At 43.1% G+C, this 8,933-nt stretch overlaps 1 non-coding gene across 1 annotated transcript; it reads right to left on the bottom strand.

Moving 5' to 3' along the window:
• Nucleotides 1–2,320: 2,320 nt before the first annotated feature.
• trnat-cgu (transfer RNA threonine (anticodon CGU)) lies at nucleotides 2,321–2,392 on the bottom strand. Its single transcript has one exon. It is a non-coding gene; the product is annotated as a tRNA-Thr (tRNA).
• Nucleotides 2,393–8,933: the final 6,541 nt, after the last annotated feature.

Genomic DNA, 8,933 nt, shown 5'->3' with positions numbered 1-8,933 from the left:
ATCTGCCTGCAGCTCTGCTTGTAGTAGCGGCTGATGTCCACAGGATGGCGCCATTTGATTAAAGTTAAAATGTCATTTTTACCAAGTTACTCACAACAGCAGGAGGCGCTGCCACAGGTTGAGGAGGTGCTGGTTGTTCCACTGATGATGCTGAAGGAGGAGCAGGAGGAGGTGTCAGTGGATGGGGATAAAGAGGAAGGGAAAGGATCCTCTGGTATCTGTACAGAGACCTGCAGCTGTAGAGTTAGACAGGGATGAACAAGTTATTGTGTGTTTATACATTTTCTTTTATGTTCACCTGGGAAGAATTTCTGGTGATTTTGCAGCTCTCACATAAAAGCCCTAACCCTAATCATCAACATCTGCATAAGTACATTTAGGAGCTGGTCTTCTCTGATACTTAACTGTCTTAAAAATAGTTGTTCCAAGTTCCAAAAAAATCAATCAAACGTGTGATTAATTGACTTGTTTTGGCTCTAACGTGATAGATAATGTAATAGAACTGAGTCAGAGGAAGTTGCTGCAGTTCCACCATCAGTCCACTAGATGGCGACACATGAGTTTATAGACTTGAGACTGATTTGAAAAGTTGCAGGAGTGATGTTTTTAAAGTTGCATTTACAACAGATGAGGTGTGTGCTGGACTCACTGGGTGGATGGATGTGTGCTTGGTGAAGCAGCAGGAGGAAATATTTGCAGGGTGAATGAACAAGTAAGTTATGTTATTAATTTTGACTTGTTTTTATTCATTCCAACTAAATAAAAATTAAATAAAAGTAAGTAAAAGTGCTGTTTAAGGATGTTTTCTACTTTTAGACGCTGTTAAATGCTTCATGCTTTAACTCTTCACTCAGTGAATGAGTGACTCAACACTGACTGACTGTCCCTCCACATCAGTGACTACAACACATTTAATATTCAAACATATAAATCGGTTAATTTTTCAGAGCTGCAGAAAAAGAAAAGGAGATATCGATCAGCTGTTGGTTGATATTGTTTGATTCTTGCAAGTTGATCAATAATTAATATGTAGATATTTAGATTTATCTTCTTCCAACATGTTCTCCAAAGTTTGTGATGAACCATAAACATAAAAGAGCAAGAAACACAGTGGAAAGTTACTGTAGAAAAATAAGTTAAACTAAGTATGAAAGAAAGCAAACTTACAGTGAAGAGTTCAAACTGCTGCTTTACTCAATGATGTCAGTCATGTGACTATTTGGCAGTCATGTGACCTGCATCAGGTGACTTAATGGATCCCAACAGGTGAACTACTACTGGTGTTACTGGTCATCAGACAAAGCCACACTGCCATCTGCTGGTCATTTATGAACATTACCGGTGCTTCTTAAAATCCTTCATTGTCAGGCATTTATCAAAGTCTCCTCTAAGATATTTTAGTTGATAACCCAAACCCGTACCTCAAAACTATCCCAGGATCAAAGCCACAACCTTAGAACTTCCAACCCCGTCCGTGCCTTGTCATGTCTTACAGAGCTTATAATACCTTATGAACCTACTAGAACACAGTATTCAGTTCTCAGGTTCCTCTCCTGTGGAACCATCTCCCAGATTGGGTCGGGGGGCCACATTGCTGCGCCGAAGGTCACGACCATACCCATTACTCCACGGAGTCACTGTAACACTAAAACCTGTTCTCCGGGCACATTTAAACCTTAACTTTGGATGCTGGACTTTAAAACTACTCAGAGCTGTGCAAGATTTGAACCAACAACCTCAAAGCTTCCCAAGCAGTCTTCTAACAGCCTGAGCTACCTGGACTGACACTCTTAGATTTTTATTTAGAGCTTTTCACTTTTTATTTGGGGTTTCTGACTTTAAAAGCTTCAAGCAGGAATTGAACTCACAACCTCTGAGTCATGAGAAGATGTCTTACCCACTGAGCCACTGGATCCTCATTGGTGACAGAGGTTTTCTCAGTTTTCATTCTCTCCTCTTGATGTTGGACTTTAAAACTGTGTAAGAATTGAACCAACAACCTGAAGCTTCCCAAGCAGTCTTCTAATAACCTGAGCTAGAGCATAAGAAGGGTTAGAAGCATAAGAAGCTGGGTTAAGGTTAGAAGCATAAGAAGCTGGGTTAGGGTTAGAAGCATAAGAAGCTGGGTTAGGGTTAGAAGCATAAGAAGCTGGTAGGTTGTGAGGACGAGCTTTAACCTCCTGAGCTAACAACCTTCACTTCTTAAAATGTTTGTTTCCTCCAAAGCTGTCAGTGTTTAAGTGACTCTCTGCAACATGAAGTCCGACACTGTAGGAGTTTACTCAGAGCTTTAAAGTGTTTCGTTTCTTTGTTGACATTTAGGCATGGACGGGGTTCGAACCCGTGATCTTTGGTTTACGAGACCAACGCCTTACCACTTGGCCACCACGCCTCTTTGAATGACCTGAAACAGTAAAAATCTACAATGTAATATTCAGAAAGTTGTGTTGGTGCTGTGAGAAGCATGTCGGTCAAAGCATCACAGAGCTGCTGGCAGCAGAAGTCATCGTCCATCAGAGCTGAGTTTTCAGGTGTAATGAACATTAAGGCCACCGGGGGGCGCCAGTACAACAGCTCACTGCATTTTACCCTCCTGTTGTCTTCGAGTCAAGGAAGGAAGGATGGGAGGGAGGAGGAAGGAAGATGGAAGGAAGGGAGGGAGGAGGAAGGAAGATGGAAGGAAGGGAGGGAGGAAGGGAGGAAGAAGGAAAGGAGGAAGGAAGGAAGGAAGGGAGGAAGGAAGGGAGGGAGGGAGGGAGGAAGTAAGAAGGAAAGGAGGAAGCAAGGAAGGTAGGAGGGAGGAAGGAAGAAAGGAAGGGAGGAAGGAAAGGAGGAAGGAAGGAAGGAAGGATGGAAGGGAGGAAGAAGGAAGGAAAGGAAGGAAGGAAGGAGGACGGGGGAAAGAAGGAAGCAAGGAAGGTAGGAGGGAGGGAGGAAAGGAAAGGAAAGGAAAGGAAAGAAAAGAAGGAAGGAAGGGAGGAAGGAAAGGAAGGGAGGAAGGAAGGACGGAGGAAAGAACGAAGCAAGGAAGGTAGGAGGGAGGGAGAAAGGAAAAGAGAAAGTGAGTAAAGAAGGACAGAGGAAAGAAGAAAGGAGGATGGAGGAAAGAGAGAGGAAGGAAAGAAAGAGAGACGGAGGGAGGATGGACAGACGGAAGGAAGGAAGGAAGGAAGGAAGGGAGGAAAGAAGGAACAGTCAAAACAGACGGGGTCAGTTTGACCCGGGAGGACGACAGGAAGGTTAAAGGTCCATGTTTGCAGATCAATAACAGAACATATAGATGTTTTTCACCTGTTGGGAGTTCATGTTTATGTGAAGTTGATGTTTAAATTTATTTAGTGTGTATAAGTTTCTATCTGATCTCTGTGATCTGAGTACTTCTTCCATCTCTGCTGGTATAGATTCATAAAGTACATTTAATACAGAGGACCAGCAGGGGGCACTGTGGTCACACACTGTCTGCACACACACACACACACACACACACACACACACACACACACACACAGCAGAAAAACCGATGTGTGTCGGAGGGCCAATTAGAGGTTGACGAGGTTAGACCCTGCATAATTAACACACACACACACACACACACACACACTAATAAGTGCTGTGTGTGTAATTTAAAGGTCAGTAACAGTGTTTAAACAATGAAATTAGATATTTATAGTTTCATTTTATGCTTTTCTCTTGGTGTGGTTTGCTTTCCTAAAAATGAAGATACTCAATTATTATTATTATTATTATTATCTGCACAAATGTTAATAACTATATTCTCTGTTTATTTAGCCTAATTTTCTTTTAAACTTCACTTCTCCATTTTATTTCCATTTTGCACAATAATTCATGAATTTGATTTGATGCTTTAATATTCTTACATTTATTAAAACCAACTGACTGTATTTTATTGTCCACCACATTATATACATATATGTTTTTATTTTATTCTCCTTTATTCATTTACATATACTGGAATGCATCTTACTTTTCTTCATAATTTATTAAACATCTCTCGCTGTCGATGGCGCCGCTGTCGGGCTTCGTTTCCGTGACGATCAGCGATAGAGCACTGATTATTCACCTGTCACATAACACACACACACACACACACACACACACACACACACACACACAGGTCATTTAACTCATCATGGCAAAATTTGAACTTATTATTATATTTCATTACTATTCTGATGACCACTAGGTGGCGCCAAAGTCAAGAACTTAAAATTCTACACGCTTTAAATCCTTTTTTTTTTATAAATGTCACTACATATATGTTATATATTACTTTATGGTAATAAAATAAATCAAATATGACAATTAAAAATAAAAACACACTTTTTAAATGTGAGGAAATAATTATTAAAGTGTGTCTCGATGAAGCCAGAAAAGTTTAATGCTTCACAGAGCTGTAATAAAATAATGTTTAACAGTTAATTTTATAAATATGTTAACAGAAAATGTAAAAAAAACCAACCAAAAAATAAGAAATAAAGAAATAAAACAGAATGTACATAAATACAAATAATCATTAAAATGAAATAGTCGCGATCAATACTCAAATATTTAGCATGAAACTCAACTTTTGTGAATTTTAACATGCGGGTTGAGTCAGAAATAAAGAAATATAACATCCAGTTGTATATAAAGTAAACAATTGACATTTTAAAAATTCACTTTTTCACTTTCAAGACAACAAAAATCTGTTAGATTGACATAAAGATATAAAATATATATAACGCTGCATCGTCTGCATAGAGACAAACGATACCATGAACGCTACGTTATGATCTTCTTTCTTCTTTTCCTCCGCTATGAAAACACTTGAATTTTCAAAAGGTGGCTCGATATGTCAGACAGGATGTGAGTGATTTACGTAACATCTATTAGCCTCCATCTCTTCCTTTCTTTATCTTATTCTCTCCATCTTTCTCTCCTCTCGTGTCTCATGTTTTCTTTTCATCTTCCTCTCCTCTTTTTTTCTCCTTGCATTTGTTTCATGCTCGCTCAAATCTTTGCTATAAATGTATCTCTGTATAGGAGCGGTTTCATGTCAAGTTTCAGATTAATACATTTTGGATTTAGATATTTAACCTACGAGTTAAAGTGCTTTATTAAATTAAATGTTGGACTCTTTGATTTCAGCATCACAAACTTTAAGGTTCAGATTTTAAAGCAGAAAATTCAACTGAAATAAAAAGACAGTGATTTTACTCCGTACCTGTTTCATCAACAAGTCAGCTGAGGATTTATACTGTGTGTGTGTGTGTGTGTGTGTGTGTGTGTGTGTGTGTGTGTGTGTTGGGGGTGGGGGGGTGGGGGGGGCTGGGGAATGATGCATGGTGGGAAATCGTTTAGCGCCCTCACCGGTCCTCGGCGACAGCCCTCGGCGACGGGATGAGAAACGAGGCGGCAACGAGGATGTAATTTGAGAACGGGTGAACGAGGGGGGAGGATGGAGTGACAGATACAGGAGGAGGAGGAGGGAGGGGGGGGGGGGTGACGGAGAGAGGGATGAGGAAAGAGAGAGAAAGAAGAGGAGGAGGAGGAGGAGGGAGGACAAAGAGACGTGAATGACAGAACCAGGAGACGGAGGAGGAGAGGAAGATCTCTCTCGTTTCTCCTCCGAGCCAATTTTAATAATGAGGCGGTCTAATTTCCTTCACACACACACGAACACACACACACACACACACAAAGAGGCACACACACACGAACACACGCACACACACACACACAGAGAGAGACACACACACAAAGAGGCACACACACACACGAACACACACACACACAAAGGCAATTAGAGCGACACATGGAAGACTGAAAAAGTGTGTGTGTTCGTGTGTGTGTCTCTGTGTGTGTGTGTGTGTTCTTGTGTTCGTGTGTGTGTGCCTCTTTGTGTGTGTGTGTGTGTGTCTCTGTGTGTGTGTGTGTGCCTCTTTGTGTGTGTGTGTGTGTGTGTTCTTGTGTTCGTGTGTGCCTCTTTGTGTGTGTGTGTGTGTCTCTGTGTGTGTGTGTGTGCCTCTTTGTGTGTGTGTGTGTGTGTGTGTGTTCTTGTGTTCGTGTGTGTGTGTGTGCCTCTCTGTGTGTGTGTGTGTGCGTGTGTGTGTGTGTGTGTGTGTGTATGCGCGCACACGGATGTTTTTTTCCTCTCCGGCTGCAGGCGTCTCTCGTCTGTTTTTCCTCCGCAGACACGTCAACGTTTTTGGATTCGGTTCAAAATTCCGACTAAGATTAAAAGCACACGTGAAAATTAAAGGAGACGAACAGCTGGTGGCGCTAGAGGACAAACTGTAGATAAATAAATAAATATATAAAAACAGGTTTACACGTAAATCTAACATCCTGCTGCTGGCGCCCCCTGCAGGTGCTCCTCACTCCCTGCAGGTGAAAATATTTGATTTTGCAGCTGCTTTTCTCAAAGATTGCGAAACAAATCTCGCACTTTTTTTTGCAAGAAAACTGCGATAAAAGGTTAATTTATTCGCACTGCGATGACGCAAGTTACCACGACACTGAATGCAACACCTGGTCCAAATCACAAGCTGTAGAAAAGTTACGATAATTTTAGCAAAACTGAAGCTTTTTTGCAAACATCGCAGGAATCCAGGAAACGCAGAGGAATGATGCTAGCGTATAAATACAATACAAAGACACACGTGGAAGTAAATCAGCTGACATGAAAACGCAAAAGAAAGAACGTTTAAAATGTTAAAAACTGGAGTAAAAAAAACGTCACTTTTAAAATACAGAAAAGAAAAAGAAAATAAGTGAAAGAAAGAAAGAAAGAAAACTCTGTAACCTTCGGTGAAAAACAAGACTGGACAAGAGTCTCCAGACACGGAGGAGAAGAAGAAAAGGAGGAGAGGAGGAATAAAAGAAGAGGAGAGGAGGAGGAGGTGAGGAGGAGAGAGGAGAATGAGAAGAGGAGGAAGAAAAGAGAGAAGAAGAAGTAGACGGGAAGGAAGATGAGAAAGACGAGGAGGAAGAGAAGCAGAAGGGTTGAGAATGAGGTGAGAAAAAGGAGAAAAAGAGAGGAGGAGGAGGAGTCTAATTGATTTCCTCCCTGAAAGGAAGGAGAGTGAGAGAGAGAGAGAGAGAGAGAGAGGGAGGGAGAGAGAGAGAGTGAGAGAGAGAGAGGGGGAGGGAGAGAGAGAGAGTGAGTGAGAGAGAGGGAGAGAGAGAGGGAGTGAGAGAGAGTGAGAGAGAGAGAGAGTGAGAGAGAGAGAGAGAGAGAGAAAGAGAGAGAGAAAGAGAGCGGGTCAGACGAGTGCAGCAGCGGGCGAGCGTCTGCATTACAGAGAAAAAGAGAAAGAGGTGTGTGTGTTACTGTGTGTGTGTGTGTGTGTTACTGTGTGTGTGTGTGTGCGTGTGTGTTACTGTGTGTGTGTTACTGTGTGTGTGTGTGTGTGTGTGTTACTGTGTGTGTGTGTGTGCAGGCGTGCGTGCGAATGAGTGTGTGTGTGACCTTGTCTGGCTGCTCGTGTGTGTGGTGTGTGTGTGTGTGTGTGTGTGTGTGTATGTGTGTGAGAGAGAGAGAGGGGAGCAGGGCGAGCGAGCGAATAGAAAAGGGGAGCCTTGAAACCGTCCTCATTCGCTGCTCCATTATTCTCTCTCTCTCTCTCCAGCACTGACACATGCTCGCTCGCCCTCCTGCATTCCTCCGAACCTTTTTTCTCTCTCTCTCTCTTTGTGTTCGTCGTCTCGCGCTGTCAACGCCTCCTCCAGGGTCGACCCCGCTGAACTCTGACCCCTGTCCTTCCTGCTGACGTGTAAACACTAAGCGACACCCCCCCCCCCCCGCCCCCCCTCCCTCCATCCATCTCTCTTTTCTTTTTCCTCAATCACTGACAGATGAGAGCTGAGGGAAGCAACCATCTCTCGGATAATAAAAATCACACTTTTGTCCGTCAGTTTAGAGGAAGGCTAAGAATACTACAATACCCATGAGCCTCGGCTGCTGGTGCTATATGTATATATATATAAGCAGTCGGAGGTTAATTAATTCATAACTCTTCGTTTCTGAAGTTACGAACAAAATGAGGCGCCAAACTTTTAAGCTCAGTGATTGTTGCTGAAATGCACTCTGGGAGTCGTAGTTAACGTTTACGCTGAAGTCTTCATGTCCGCAGACTTGTAGCTTCTACTTTTTACTTTACCTTCGTGTCGTCCTCCCGGGTCAAATTGACCCTGTCTGTTTTGGCTGTTCCTTCCTTCTTTCCTCCCTCCCTCCCTCCCTCCTTCTCTCTTTGTTTCCTCCCCCTACCTTCCTTCCTTCCTTCCTTTCCTTCCTTCCTTCGCCCTCCTTTCCTTCCTTCTTCCTTCCTTCCTCCCTCCCAAAACCCAAATGCAGAACACCACCTCACAGGTATAGCTGGAAATGACTTTTAATGTCAGTTTTACCAACAGTAATGAAATGTAGAAGTAAAGAGAGTCTCTGTGGGCTTGGGAGGGGTGAGATGGTTCAGAAACCGAACCGACCAATAGGGGAGTGGAGCGAGTTGGATAGGCTCACACACACACACATACTAGTTTAATGTTGGGGACAGGTAGACTGATGTGTGGACCGGGTAAGAGTCTCTAACGCACAGGAATCTACAGGTGAGGAGACAAACAGCCACGAGGACAAGCAGACCAAGAAGAGCTGAGGCAGAACTCGTGTTTACCGGGAGAACGACGAGGCAGGAAGCTCAGAGGCTAGCAGGTTCGGCAACGTGAGATCAGCCCAAGAAAGAATCCTGGAGAGTCCTGCATGAAACAACGAAGAGGAATCTGGCAATGAGTGAAGGAGAGCGAGCAGCAGAGGTTTAAATAGCGGCTTGATTGCTGACGTGCAGCACCTGAGTGTCCACCAGGTGAGCAGAGCAGACTGATGAGGGAGTGGCTGACTGGTGGAGTGAGCGGAAAAGTACCGGAACAGCAGAGAGACT

This window comes from Scomber scombrus, chromosome 24, assembly GCF_963691925.1.
Source record: "Scomber scombrus chromosome 24, fScoSco1.1, whole genome shotgun sequence".
NCBI classification, from domain to species: domain Eukaryota; kingdom Metazoa; phylum Chordata; class Actinopteri; order Scombriformes; family Scombridae; genus Scomber; species Scomber scombrus.
The sequence above is the reverse complement of the archived record's forward strand: the minus strand, read 5'-3'. Positions and strand labels throughout refer to the sequence as shown.